The sequence below is a fragment of the Carettochelys insculpta genome, chromosome 3, assembly GCF_033958435.1.
Source record: "Carettochelys insculpta isolate YL-2023 chromosome 3, ASM3395843v1, whole genome shotgun sequence".
In the NCBI taxonomy this organism is placed as follows: domain Eukaryota; kingdom Metazoa; phylum Chordata; order Testudines; family Carettochelyidae; genus Carettochelys; species Carettochelys insculpta.
The window spans coordinates 185,865,204-185,881,167 of record NC_134139.1 but is presented as its reverse complement, the minus strand read 5'-3'; positions in this window follow the sequence as shown (position 1 = coordinate 185,881,167).

Below are 15,964 nucleotides of genomic sequence, written 5' to 3'. Positions count from 1 at the left end.
CCCCTTTCGAAAGTGGGTGCTAGTGTAGACACAACCAAAGGAAGAATAAGCAATGCATATATTGGCACAATTATGAATGCTACCCCCTTTCTGGGATTAGATTGGCATCCATGAAGGGTGGGCTCCATCACTCATGCTGGTATGTTAAACCTTTTTCTGAACTTAGGCTAAGGAGACATAATGTTATCTCTCCCTCTACTGGGGAGCAGACTTCCAGGCCCCTGTTCAATGAATTATCAGGCTATAATTCAAGATAAACCCCAGTTAGATAAACCCCAATGACTGCTTTCAAACCAATGGTTTGTATTGCATCAGCTCTTCTTTAATGCCGAGTTATACAAACAAAAGTTACAAAATGCTTGTTTTACTATTTGTGCCATGCCTTGTTGCTTTGTTCATTAGGCTCCAGACCTTGTATTTATTTATTTATTTATTGTTGTCTAGGCTTGTGTTAAAGATTCTGAACAAAGAGTGTGACCTGGATGTTGCACAATATCTTTAGGATCTTGGCCCTTCAGTCCATCCTTTTGGCCCCAGGGATCCTTACCCCGCCTGGTGAAATACAGCAATATGAACATTTTTAATTTACTTCAGAGGCATGGGTAAAGCACTAATGCCAGCAGGAATGTCAAAATGGATGATCGCCACAAAATCTGGCAGAACAGCACCCAGATACAGCCTCATGGTAGTTTGTCACCTAAGATGTAATTGCCCATAATTATTGTTTGAACTCCACCACCTGGTTCAGTGACTTTGTATATTTAGCATCAGCCTGGTCCATGGTTTCACCTATCTGAGTGTACCTCAGACAGCCTTCCCCAGTGTGTCTCTGGGCCTCGGCCACCAACTGCTTGATCTTGGCCTACAGGGTCTTCAGTCCCATCACCAGATTCTTACTGCCGTAATGCCATTCTGGATCCCATGTGAGGTTACCCATCACTGGCGGAGTACAGTAGAGCCGCATCTCATCACTGGTGAGAACTGGCCTTCAATGGACCATCATGCACACAGATGGGCATATAGAGGAGAAAGCCTTTCCATTTAACTTAATGGAGTGGTTCTGGACAATCACACACCAGTAGGTAACAGTCATCTGGACCAGCTCCATACGCACCAGTGTCTTGGTGATGGCCACCTCAAACCTAGGTAGATTCATGAGAATATTATATGGCTATGTACATAAGATTTCATCATCAGAATAGGTGCAGCGTGTCTCTTTGGCTACGTCTACATGTGAACGCTACATCGAAGTAGCTTACTTTGATGTAGCGACATCGAAATAGGCTATTTCGATGAATAACGTCTACATGTCCTCCAGGGCTGGTGCCGTTCGACGTTGGGCAGCACCACATCGAAGTAGGCTCTGTGGGGGGAAAGTCTACACGTCTACACGCCAAAGTAGCACACATCGAAATAAGGGTGCCAGGAACAGCTGCAGACAGGGTCACAGGGCAGACTAGCTCCCCCCGCTTGCTTTATATGGCGCCAGCTGTGGAGCTACCCCACGAGCACCGACTGGTGGGAGTGGCTGGTGCTCGGAGAGTGGGACGACGACCGCTGGCTCCAGAACTTTTGCATGAGCCGGCAGACATTTCTGGAGCTATGCCAGTGGCTCACCCCCACACTGAGGCACCAGGACACCACCATGCGGCGTGCCCTCAGTGTGGAGAAATGGGTCGGCATCGCTGTCTGGAAGCTGGCCACTCCAGGCAGCTACCGATCCATGGGCCAGCAGTTTGGCGTCGGCAAGGCCACTGTCGGGGCTGTCCTCATGGAGGTAAGAGGACGCACGGGGGGAGGGGGAGGCAGCCTTGGCATGGGAGGGGGGCCCTGGCAGGGGAGGGCCACACACACCCTGCACACCCCTCATTGGTGCTTTCCCATGTGCTTCCCCTGCAGGTCGTTTGTGCCATCAACACCCTGCTCCTCCACAGGCTCGTGAGGCTTGGGGACCCGGATGCCGCCATCGTGGGGTTTGCCACCCTGGGCTTCCCCAATTGCTTTGGGGCTCTGGATGGGACCCACATCCCCATCCGCACCCCAGAGCACAGTGGAGGACGCTACTTAAACAGGAAGGGCTACCACTCAGTGGTCCTCCAGGCCTTGGTGGACAGCCAGGGCTGTTTCCTGGACTTTTATGTGGGCTGGCCTGGCAGCACCCACGACGCCCAGGTATTCCGGAACTCGGGCCTGTGCCACCGGATGGAGGCAGGGACCTACATCCCCCAGTGGGAGATCCCTGTGAGGGACACCACCATGCCCCTCTGCTTCATCGCAGATGCGGCATACCCCCTCCGGCCCTGGCTCATGCACCCTTACACCGGCCACCTGTCAGCCAGCCAGGAGTGCTTCAACCTGCGCCTGAACCACACGCGCCAGGTGATGGAGCGCACATTTGGGCACCTCAAAGGGCGCTGGAGGTTCCTCCTCACCCGCCTGGATGCAGGCCCCACCAACATCCGCCAGATTGTGGGCGCGTGCAGCGCCCTCCACAACCTCGTCGAGAGCAAGGGGAAGGCCTTCTTTCAGGGCTGGGCTGTGGAGGCTGGCAGGGCCGATGTGCAGCCACCCGCTGCCCCCAGTCGCCAGGTGGACCCCGAAGGGACCCGGGTCTGGGAGGGCCTGCGGGCCCATTTTGATGAGGCCACAGGGTGAACGCTGGCAGGCCCCCCCACTGCACCCCCCCATCCTCCACAACACTCCCTGCCCCTATGCCCACACCACAGAGCACCCAAGAGCACCCCCCCCCACCTTTCTTGAAAATAAAAACAGACATTTGTTTGTAAAACCAGATCTATGTTGAACTCTCCTTATTAATATCTTGGCTAACTATTTACAGGCCGAATAAATATTACATATAGATTTATTATAAGTCCGATAAGATGAAAGAAAAAAAGGGGAAGACAAGGAAGGGGAGAACTATGTACATGGAGGGGGGCAGGTATCAGCATCATAACAACAACATAACAACAGGGGTCTAATATAAACTATTTACAAACGAACATAAAACTGAGGGGAATATATACAAAGGGGTGGGGGGGGCCACGTCCGGGGCCCCACACCCCCTAATGTCCAGTTCTGGGGGTGGGTGGCCGCGATCCACGCCTCGGCCTCAGCCCTGGCCAAGGCTGGCTGGGGGCCAGGCGGACCGGGAGATAAGGCCAGCAGGTGTCAGCTGGCCCCAGGTCCCCCTCGGTGGAAGGGCCCTCGGTGGTGGGTGGTGGTGCGACGGCAGATGGAGCAGTGGATGGAGCAGCGGGTGGAGCAGCGGATGGAGCAGGCAGGATGGGCAGAGCAGCGGCCGGAGCAGCATGGGGGGCCAGGTAGTCCACGATATGCTCGAACGTACACATGAAGGCCCCCCATGCCTCCTGGAGCCAGGCCAGTGCCCGCTCTTGCAGTTGAAGGTGCCACTCCTCCACCCGCAGACGCTGCTCGGCGACCTCCAGCTGCCGACAGTGGATGGCCAGCAGCTGGGGGTCTGTCGCCGTACAGGAGTGGGGCTGGCTTCACCGTCGTCCCCGCCGTGGGGCTGGTCGGTGCTCTGCCGAGGGGCTGGCCTGGAGTGATGGCCCCGGTGGGCTCTCCGGGACCACTGACACCTCACCGGCGCACTCTGGTCCTTCCAATGGTGCAGCTGCAGAACACAGGGGTGGAAGAAGAGTGGAGACAGCCGTTAGTGTGGGCCCCGAGCCGTGGCCCTTGTCCCTCCAGCCCTCTGCTGCAGGTTCCCCATCCCCATCCCCGGGAGATGCTGCTGATGATGATGATGGGTGTCCCACCCCCTCCCCCCAGGGGACCCTAGGTTCCGCTCCCCCCAACCCCAGGGATGGGGCATGGCACTGTTGTGCTGTGGGGAAGGGGCTAATGCACTCTTCTGAGGGACATGCCACTGCTGTCCTTGGGGCCATGGTCATCTGGGCATGTGGAGGGCCCTGGTCATATCTGTTACCCCCACCCCTCAACCCCGGGGGTGTGCACCAGGGGGTACATACCTGATGGTCTGCTCCCACAGTCGGGGGACACCCGGTGGGCGGACGTCCTGCTGGAGCTCCTCAAGGGCAAGATAATCCACAGCCCCCCATCACTGGAGGAGGACTCCTCCTCCTCCTCCTCCTCCGGTGCCCCAGGGATGGGCTCCTGGGGGGGCCCCCGGGGTGCGGGGCTTACCTCCAGGGCGGACTCCACTTCCGGGGCCTGCTGGGGCTTGTCGGCCGATGTATCAAGCGTGGCCAGAGGGGAGGAGGTGTGCCGGGGGCCCAGGATGTCCCTGAGCTCCCTGTAAAAGGGGGAAGTGACGGGGGCGGCCCCAGATCGGCCAGCCGCATCCCGGGCCCAGGCGTAACGCTGCTGCAGCTCCTTCACTTTACTCCGGACATGATCCGGAGTGCGGGCAGGGTGACCCCAGGCGGCCAGGCCCTCTGCCAGCTGAGCAAACGCATCCGCGTTCCGCCTCTTGCTCCCCATTACCTGGAGCACCGCCTCCTCACTCCAGAGCCCCAGCAGGTCCCGAAGCTTGGCCTCCATCCAGGAGGGGCCCCGCTGACACTTCCCAGCCTGGCTGCTGGTCTGGGAGCCCTGGCTCCGCTTGGGGGAGTGCCCTGGGGGTGCTTTGGGGGCTGGGGAATGGCCATCGCAGCGGTGGGCGGCTGTTCTGGCTGCAGAGGGGCGTGCAGGCTGGCCGTGTGGCTGGGCTGCCTCCTGCACGCTCTCCCAGCTTCCTGCACAGGAAGAGAGGGGGCGGGGAGCTTTAAGGGGCTGCTGCACACGGCGACCATCAAGCTCAGGGGCTGGAGAGAGTGTCTCTCAACCCCTCTGCTGATGGCCACCATGGAGGACCCTGCAATTTCGATGTTGCGGGACACGCAACGACTACACGTTCCCTACTTCGATGTTGAACATCGAAGTAGGGCGCTATTCCCATTTTCTGATGGGGGTAGCGACTTCAACGTCTCGCTGCCTCACGTCAATGTCAACTTTGAAATAGCGCCCACCACGTGTAGCCATGACGGGTGCTATTTCAAAGTTGGCGCGGCTACTTCGAAGTAGCCGGCACATGTAGACGCAGCCTTTATGTTCTTGGCCCTTCAATTTTATATGGTTACTATCAGCCATCTCTCTAAGCATCTTCTTGGATATATTATTACAGTACCCAGTCACCCTATTCATGACCAGGAGCCAACTGTGGTTTGAGCTGTTCCAACACAGAAAAAGAGATGCTGCTTGCCCCATAGAGCTTACTGTCTGAGAAAGGAGAAAGAGTGGGATGTGCCCCATGTAAACAATATTGGTCAGCTTCCCAGGCGCATGTCTGTTAAGTTTTCTGAAGACACTGCAAAGGCTGACAGCTCAAAGATAATGGGGATGGAATGCTGGTTTGGAGCTTCCCCACTGGGATTTAGCTCAGAGGCCAAAGTACTCAGCTGGAATGTGAGAGACTCCCCAGCTCAAGGGTCCTTTCTGCCTGATGGGGGAGAAGGAATATGAAGAAGGATCTGCCATGTCTCTGGTGAGTGCACTAATGACTAAATAATGGGATAGGCTCCCTCAGCCTCTCCTGTTGAAGCTGTTCCATTGGAGACATATCATTAAACAGTCATTGGGCCAATGTGTAAGAGCATACTGGGGCAGTGTTTCTCAACCTTTTTTATAAAGTTCCTCTTTTAAAAAAATATATGTACCTGCTGACTTCTCTCACATACCCTAAAGGGTACACAAACTACTGGTTGAGAAACATGGCCCTAAAGTAAACTGAGGTCTTGAAACAAGTGTCATTCAACCTTTCCAGATTACTGTATCCTTTTAAGGAATCAGATTTGTTTTGTGTATCACCGATTTACACCTTACTTAAAAACTACTTACTTACAAAAACCTGCAAAAATATCACAGACTACTACTGAAAGCTTGCTGACCTCCTACCATCTTATAATCAAATAAATGAATTGGAATAGAAATATTGTACATTTCAGCAGAAGGCACATGAAGCCATGGAAACAACACATTCTCTAAATGGACTTTTAGATTGAACTAGCTTTAGTAATGGTTGTATGTAGCCTGTTGTAAAATCAGGCAAATATCTTGATGATTTGATGCACTTCCTGGAAGACCTCAGTGTACCCTCAGGAGTACATGTACCCCTGGTTAAGAAATACTGTACTAATATATCCTGGTGGTTAGAACACTTCTGTGGCAGTTGGGAGACCCAGGACCTAGTCTCTGCTCCAGTGATTTATTAATATATATATGTGTGTGTAATATGCACACATACACACACACACACACACACACTTATCCGCAATGGGACAGTTTGAAAGGGAGAGACTGTCTAACTGTCCCCTAACCCAGAGATTAGAGCAGTGGTGGACAGCCTGTGACCCACATCACTGTGGTCTGACACATCTTGCAGCTGCCTTTGGTTGGTGGCAAACCACAACTACTGGGAGCCCAAATAGGCAGGAACTGCCTCCCTAGATTCCCCTCCCCATCAGGCCCTCTTCAGATGCGGCAACATTGGCACAGGTGGAGTGCTCCTGGCTGGCGTGGCCTTGTGTAGCTAGAGTGAGCTCTTACCCATGACAGGCTGAAGGTTTATGTAGCCCATACTAGTTAACCATTAACTAGTTAACTGGTAAGCCTCATCCATTTAGACTTTAACCAGGTTAACCTTTAATACCCCTAGTGGATCCTCTGTTTGTTATTTTGAAATTAGGCCCTGATTTCAAAATGACATCTTAGGCCCAGTCTACACAGTGGCAGAAGGTTGATCCCAGATACACAATTCTAGCTGTGCCATTGGTGTAGCTAGAATAGATGTATCAGAACTGACTTTCTGCTTTTGTGTGTACTGGGGTTCTTTGAGCTCGCCCTAACGTCCCTTATCAGATGCAAAATATCTAACTCCAGAAGATCAACCCTGACCAGGTTGGTCTTCCCAGAAGTATGCACATGCACACAGTAAGAAGCAATTGCAGGTTGAACCTCTCTAATCCAAAGCTCTCCTGTCTGGCAACAGCCATAATCCAGCATAATTTCAGTTAGCTGGATGACCACTTATCATGGGTGTGGCCAAATTTCCCGCAATCCCATAAAGTTCATTTATAGCCATCAGTCCTGACTGTCAGTGTTCTGTGTCACTATTTAGCTCTAATTTACCCAAATTTCATCTGAGCCCAGTAATCAGAGGAAGTATTGGTAATGCGCTAGACAATACACTCATCCCTTGCTATACGAGCACAATCAGTTCCCAACTTTCTGCTCATAGGCTGAAACTCAAAAGTGGGACACTAAATTCCTATTAAATTACATGTAAAAGTCTCTGATTGGTTCCTAGGGCTCCTAACTTGGGGAAGGAGTGGCAGCAGGTAGCATTGATTTGGAAAGGCAAGTGAACCTTGGGTTGGGGAGTGTTAAAGGCTGTGGGTAGTTTGGGGCTGTGAGCAGGAGGGAGGGTTAAAATCTGGTAGTGGGTTGGGTCCATTCAAGCTGCCATGGTTTGGGGCCATGGGGCCAGTGGGGGGTTCAGGCTGTGGTGCCAATGGGGGGTACAGGTGACAGGGGGTCAGGCTGCTGTGGTTTGGGGCCATAGGGCCATGGGGAAGGGGGATGTAAGGCTGCAAGGCTGTCAGGCGGAAAGGGGACATGGCCACGGGGCCAGCAGGGGCATCAGGCTATGGAGCTGTGGGGGGTCAGGCTGCAGGACCTTGCTGGGTACAGGTGGCAGCGGGGTCTGGCCATAGGGGCTGCTGGGGTGTCAGGCTGCTGCAGTTTGGGGCCATGAGGCTGGCAGGGTGGGGGTCAGGCTGTTGGGCCAGTAAGAGGTTTGGAGCCATAGGAGGGTCAGGCTGTGAGGCTGCGGGTGGGGGTGTCAGGCGGTGGGAGGGGGGTCTGGCTGCAGGGCCAGCAGGGGCCTCAGGCTGCCATGGTTTGGGGCCATTGGGCCACGGAGGGGTAGGCTGTGGGGCCACGGGGGGTACAGGCAGCAGGGGGTCTGGCTGCTGCAGTTTGCGGCCATGGGGCTGGCAGGGTGCAGATCAGGCTGCAGGGCCAGTGGGGGGGTGTCTGGCTGCAGTGGGTTGGGGCTGCAGGGCTGGTGGGGGGTCAGACTATAGGGGTTGGAGCCGTGAGGGGGTGTTATGCTTGTATTAGAGGGGGGAGTTCACTCATCAAGTGAGCTAAGGGAGGTATACGTGTCCCTCGTTTAAGTGAGTACTTGTAAATAAAGCACTTGTTTATGGAGGAATGAGTATACTGACCTCCCATAGTTGGAAAGACTCACTCTGTTGGCACTGTCAGGTCAGAGAGTGCCAGATTAGAGAGGTTCAGCCTGCATTTATCTATATTAGGAATAAACAAAATCTTAATACCAATAAAATATAAGGCTGATGAAACTATCAATGGTAAAATGCAGAAGTGTTGAGTAAAAAATGAGACAATGTATTCAGATTACACTGTGATAAGAAACAAGTTTTTATTCCACTGGTAACCGAGGAGAATTTTAAGCAGTAACTGTTAAAATTGAGCATTCTAAAAAGAAGCTGGCATGTATAGCTTGTACACAAAATATTTAAAATATTCAACGAATTATCTGAAGAGTTCTTGATTGATTTTAACAAATATAGGAAAGCTAGGAAAATTCTATGCCACTGGGAAACACTGGGGGACTCTGCTTAGTACGAGCTGACAACTAGCCACACAGCTGTTGATTACTGTCCATTGAGCCCAATGATTTAGCCAGCTTTCTATCCACCTGATAGCCCATTTGTCTAATCCACACCTAACTTGCTGTGGGACACTGTATAAAAGCTTTACTAAAGTCAACGTATATTGTGTCCACCAATTTCCCCATACGCATAGAGCCAGTTATCTCATCATATAAGGCAATTAGGTTAACCAGGCATGACTTGCCCTTGGTAAATACACGTTCAGTGTTCCCAGTCACATTCCTCTCCTCCAAGTGTTTCAAAATGGGTTCCTTTAGATCCTGTTCCATGATTATTCCAGGGACTCAGGTGAGGCTGACGAGAAGAGAATATTATTCAGCATGAGTCATGTGTTACAAACACCTACATGAAGAAGAGATTTTTGATAGCAGATAGTTCTTTAATCTAGAAGAAAAAGGCATAAAAAGAGACAATTGCTGGAAGCTGAAACCAGGCTCAGAAAAATTCAACTAAAATTATGGGATTTTTTATTTTTTAAGATTGAAAGCAATTCAATTAATAAAACCATTGGATCGTTTTACCTATACATGTGGTTAATTTGCCATCTTTTGAAGTCTTTACCTATGTCTACACTAGGAGTTTTCTCAACAAAGCACTGGTTTTGTTACCAAAACTTGCAAAGCATCCACACTAAAAATGTGTTGTTGACAGTAAATCAACACACCACGACACTTTTGTTGACAGACTTCCACCTTGCCCCCACAAGGCAGGACATCTTTCTCATCTTTCTCGACAGAATCTGGCAACAAAAAGAGACGTGTGGATGCTCTGGGTGCCCTTTGTCAACAGGCAGGGCTTATAGGTCACCGAGCAGCCCTGTCTGCTGTGCGTCCAGTTGGCTGTTCTATCAAGAGAGCGTCTGGGCAGTCTGGCTTCTCTCTGTCAACAGATCCGCTTTCATATCTGACCAAATCTGTTGACAGAAGTTTTGTTGGAAGATATCTTCCGACAGACACTTCTGTCAACAGATTGCTGTAGTGCAGACGTAGCCTTTGTGTCTTTCTAAAAGATTTACTATAGCTGAAATAGAATTCTCAGCTTAATGCTGAAATTGCTGGGGTTTATGGCCTATGCAGGGGTAAGCAGACTTCCTATGTTGGTCTCCACTTTTCATTCCTGTAATTAGGTGCCCCTGCAACCTGTCTAATGTAATACAAAATAATGGAAGAAGAAGTGCTACTTGAAGAAGTGATACCCAAAGAAGTTCACTTTATGTTTTTACGTTTTATTTATTTTATGCAAACTGTGTCATAAAAAGATGACAAGACAGCCATGTGAGTAAGATATTTAGTATTAAGAGCGATAATAAAATATACTATGTTAAGGGAATAAAACAATCATTTATATTATCCTCTTATATCAGTATCTATGCTGTGCTACTTCAAGTATCTTCTTTACAAGACCCTGTAGAATGATGTGTGGATGACACAGTCCCCTTCTGGCCAGGCAGAGGATTACACCAGAGTTCATTATATCCAAGGGGATGGCCAGTGAGGTCTCCTGCTATGAGTCCCTCAGGACACTGTGGAATCCTTAAATCCAGTGTGGTCCTTGTGCCCAGGATCTCTGGAAACCCATTCAGTTCTCAAGTCTTTATGGTGGTTAATCCCACCCCTTCCAAGGCCCACCAAAGGGTGCAGCAAAGGAGAAGATTTTCCCAGGGCCTGGCAATACAAAAGGTCCCAGAGCTCCCAGCTGTTGCTGCCACTACTGAGATGGTGGGTTGTGCTCTGGGCTCTTTAAAGTGCTGCCAGAGCACTGCACGGCACACTCTGAGCAGCCTGAGGGGGGAGGTCTGGGAGATGCCATGGCCTGGGCACTGTGAGGGCTGGCTGCCCCAACCTTGTTCCTTCCACATGAGGCCTCACCCCTTTTTGGGGCAAGGAGCAGACCCCAGAGCTTGCCCAGGGGCCTGGCAAGGCTGTTGGCCCGGCTGCCCCTTCCACTAGATTTCAGCTCAGTGTCCCTAAGCAGACTGGCAGAATCAGGGCTCAACAATTCCACCTGTGCTCCAAGATCCTTCCTACCTCTCCTGGTGTTAGTAGCTTTGTCAGACTCTTGATGTGGGCGTCGCTTCTCAAGGGGCTGTATTTAAGAGGCTTCTGAGCAGCTGGTTAACAAAGTTCTCCAGCCCATCTGCCCCTCTTACAGCTCTCCAAACCCTCTGCTTCCCAGGTCTTTGTTTCTCCCAGCTGCTGTGAAGCTGTCAGTTAGTACTGACCAGCAGTACTTGCATTAACCCCTTAGTTGTTCAGCCAGCAAGGGATATGTACACTCCAAGATATATACTTTTCCCCAGAATGGCCTATAAACTGTAATCACCTTTCTCCACTACTGGAGAATTATTATGTAATAGGTCCGGATGAGGAAGCATGGGCCAGGGGATGTTACACTGAAAAAGAGACTCAGGAGACCAGGGGCAAAATCTCGGCTCCATTAAATAATTAACAAACATAAGAACATAAGAATGGCCGTACTGGGTCAGACCAAACGTCCATCCAGCCCAGCATCCCATCTGCCGACGGTGGCCAATGCCAGGTGCCCCAGAGAAAGAGAACAGAAGACAATGATCAAGTGATTTATCTCCTGCCATCCGTCTCCTGCCCTTGTTCTGAAGGCTAGGGCACCATACTTTATCCCTGGCTAATAGCCATTTATGGACCTAACCTGCAAAAATTTATCAAGCTCTTTTTTAAACCCTAATAGAGTCCTGGCCTTCACAGCCTCCTCGGGCAAGGAGTTCCACAGGTTGACTGTGTGCTGTGTGAAGAAAAATTTCCTTTTATTAGTTTTGAACCTACTACCCATCAATTTCATTTGGTGTCCCCTAGTTCTTGTATTATGGGAAAAGGTAAATAATTTTTCTATATTCACTTTCTCCACACCATTCATGATTTTATATACCTCTATCATATCGCCCCTCAATCGCCTCTTTTCCAAACTGAAAAGTCCCAGTCTCTCTAGCCTCTCCCCATATGGGACCCGTTCCAAGCCCCTAATCATCTTAGTCGCCCTTTTCTGAACCTTTTCTAATGCCAATATATCTTTTTTGAGGTGAGGAGACCACATCTGCATGCAGTACTCAAGATGTGGGCGTACCATAGTTTTATATAGGGGAAGTATGATATCTTTTGTCTTATTATTGATCCCTTTTTTAATAATTCCTAGCATCCTATTTGCCTTACTAACTGCCGCTGCACACTGCGTGGATGTCTTCAGAGAACTATCCACTATAACTCCAAGATCCCTTTCCTGATCTGTCGTACCTAAATTTGACCCCATCATGTAGTACGTGTAATTTGGGTTATTTTTTCCAACATGCATTACCTTACACTTACCCACATTGAATTTCATTTGCCATTTTGCTGCCCAATCACTCAGTTTGTTGAGATCTTTTTGTAGTTCTTCACAATCTGTTTTGGTTTTGACTGTCCTGAACAACCTGGTGTCATCTGCAAACTTTGCCACCTCACTGCTTACCTCATTTTCTAGATCATTGATGAACAAGTTGAACAGGATCGGTCCCAGGACTGACCCCTGGGGAACACCACTAGTTACCCTCCTCCATTGTGAAAATTTACCATTTATTCCCACCCTTTGTTTTCTGTCTTTTAACCAATTCCTGATCCATGAAAGGATCTTTCCTCCTATCCCATGACCACCTAATTTACATAAAAGCCTTTGGTGTGGGACCGTGTCAAAGGCTTTCTGGAAATCTAGGTATATTATGTCCACTGGGTGCCCCTTGTCCGCATGTTTATTAACCCCTTCAAAGAATTCTAATAGATTAGTTAGACACTACTTCCTTCTGCAGAAACCATGCTGACTTTTGCCCAACAATTCGTGCTCTTCTACGTGCCTTGCAATTTTATTCTTTACTAGTGTTTCTACTAATTTGCCTGGTACTGATGTTAAACTTATCGGTCTATAATTGCCAGGGTCTCCTCTAGAGCCTTTTTTAAATATTGGCGTTATATTGGCCGTCTTCCAGTCATTTGGTACCAAAGTGGATTTAAAGGATAGGTTACAAACCACTGTTAATAACTCCACAATTTCACATTTGAGTTCTTTCAGAACACTTGGGTGAATGCCGTCTGGTCCTGGAGACTTGTTACTATTCAGCTTATCAATTAACTCCAAAACCTCCTCTAATGTCACTTCAATCTGAGTGAGTTCCTCAGATTTGTCACCTAAAAAGGCTGGCTCAGATTTAGGAACCTCTGTAACATCCTCAGCCGTGAAGACTGAAGCAAAGAAATCATTTAATCGCTCCGCAATGGCACTGTCTTCCTTGATCGCTCCTTTTATATCTTTATCGTCCAAGGGCCCCACTGCTTTTTTAGCAGGCTTCCTGCTTCTAATGTATTTAAAAAACATTTTACTATCGTTTTTTGAATTTTTGGCTAGCTGTTCCTCAAAATCTTTTTTGGCTTTTCTGATTACATTATGGCTGTGTCTACACGTGCCCCAAACTTCGAAATGGCCATCCAAATGGCCATTTCGAAATTTACTAATGAAGTGCTGAAATGCATATTCAGCGCTTTATTAGCATGCGGGCGGCAGCCGCGCTTCGAAATTGACGCTCCTTGCCGCCGCGCGGCGCGTCCAGACGGGACTCCTTTTCGAAAGGATGCTGCCTACTTCGAAGTCCCCTTATTCCCATGAGCTCATGGAATATTCCTGTGTTGGGAAAAACACCGCAGCGGTCAAACACTCTGGCATTTAATTTCAAAAAGGGGAATTACACTAAAATGAGGAAGCTAGTTAAACAGAAACTAAAAGGTAGAGTAATTAAACTAAAATCCCTGGAAGCTGCATGGAAACACAGGAATATTCCATGAGCTCATGGGAATAAGGGGACTTCGAAGTAGGCGGCGTCCTTTCGAAAAGGAGCCCCGTCTGGACGCGCCGCGCGGTGGCAAGGAGCGTCAATTTCGAAGCGCGGCTGCCGCCGGCATGCTAATGAAGCGCTGAATATGCATTTCAGCGCTTCATTAGTAAACTTCGAAATGGCCATTTGCATGGCCATTTCGAAGTTTGGGGCACGTGTAGACACAGCCTATGACACTTAATTTGGGAGTGTTTATGTTCCTTTCTATTTTCCTCACTAGGATTTGACTTCCACTTTTTAAAAGCTGCCCTTTTCTCTCTCACTGCCTTTTTAACATGGCTGTTTAGCCATGGTGGTTCTTTGTTAGGTCTCTTACTGTGTTTTTTTATTTGGGGTATACATTTAAGTTGGGCCTCTAGTATGGTGTCTTTAAACAGTTTCCATGCAGCTTCCAGGGATTTTAGTTTAATTACTCTACCTTTTAGTTTCTGTTTAACTAGCTTCCTCATTTTAGTGTAATTCCCCTTTTTGAAATTAAATGCCAGAGTGTTTGACCGCTGCGGTGTTCTTCCCAACACAGGAATATTAAAAGTTATTATATTGTGGTCACTATTTCCAAGCGGTCCAGTAACAGTTACCTCTTGGACCAGATCCTGCGTTCCAGTCAAGACTAGATCGAGAATTGACTCTCCCCTTGTGGGTTCCTGTACTAGGTGCTCCAAGAAGCAGTCATTTAAGGCATCAAGAAATTTAATCTCTGAATCCCGTCCTGAGGTGACATGCACCCAATCAATATGGGGATAATTGAAATGTCCTATTATTACTGTGTTTTTTATTTTGATAGCCTCTGTAATCTCCCTTAACATTTCAGCATCACTATCGCTGTCCTGGTTAGGTGGTCGGTAATATATTCCTAATGCCATATTCATATTAGAGGAATGAATTGTTATCCATAATGATTCTATGGAACATTTTGATTCCTTTAGGATTTTTGCTTCATTTGATTCTATATTATCCTTCACATATCGTACCACTCCGCCACCCGCACGACCTGTTCTGTCTTTCCGATATAATTTATATCCCGGTATGATAGTGTCCCACTGATTGTCCTCATTACACCATGTTTCTAAGATGCCTATTATGTCAACTTCCTCCTTTGATATGAGATACTCCAGTTCACCCATCTTATTAGACAGACTCTTAGCATTTGTGTAAAAGCACGTTAAAAAACTACCACTATTTATATGTCCGCCTTTCACAGACGCGTTGGATTTTTTTATATGTGATTGTTTCACATCTGATCTTGCCCATATATTATTTCCCACGTTCCCTATGTGAATAACTTCTAGGGAATCCCTGTCTATGGAGCCTCGTGTAAGAGAAGTCTCCGTCCAATCCAGATGCTCCCCCGCACCAATCGGCTTTCCCCCACCTCTTAGTTTAAAAACTGCTCTACGACCTTTTTAATGTTTAATGCCAGCAGTCTGGATCCACCTTGATTTAGGTGGAGCCCATCATTCCTGTATAGGCTCCCCCTACCCCAAAAGTGTCCCCAGTTCCTAATAAATCTAAACCCCTCTTCCCTACACCATCGTCTCATCCACGCATTGAGACTCTGAAGTTCTGCCTGTCTATCTGGCCCTGCGCATGGAACTGGAAGCATTTCAGAGAATGCCACCATAGATGTTCTGGATTTCAGTCTCTTTCCTAGTAACCTAAATTTGGCCTCCAGAACATCTCTTCTACCCTTCCCTATGTCATTGGTACCAACATGTACCACGACGACCGGCTCCTCCCCAGCACTGCCCATAAGTCTGTCTAGATGCCTCGAGAGATCCACAACCTTCGCACCAGGCAGGCAAATCACCATACGGTTCTCCCGGTCATCACAAATCCAACTATCTATATTTCTAATGATCGAATCGCCCACTACTAAAACCTGCTTCTTCCTAACAGCTGGTGCTCCCTCCCCCGGAGAAGTATCCTCGGCACGAGAGGATACAATAGCACCCTCTGGAAGGAGGGTCCCAACTATGGGATGGTTTCCCTCTGCTCCCATTGACTGCTCTCCTTCCCTGAGCCTTTCATCCTCCGTAACAGCATCAGGACTGTCAGATTGGAGGTGGGACAGCCCTATTATGTCCCGGAAAGTCTCATCAACAAACACCTCTGCCTTCCTTAGCTCCTCCAGTTCAGCCACCCTGGCCTCCAAAGCATGCACTTGGTCTCTGATAATACAAAACACGTATTAACTTTGATGGAGTGAAATGTTTAGCCTGGAGATGTACTCTGGGCTTTGCTATTCGGCTGCTCTATGATTGTGGGGAAATCTGAACAACTGTTTCTCCTTCTTCACAAAAGTAGACTGTTCGTGACATGGAGTTATACATATAAAACATGAAGGCTATGTCTA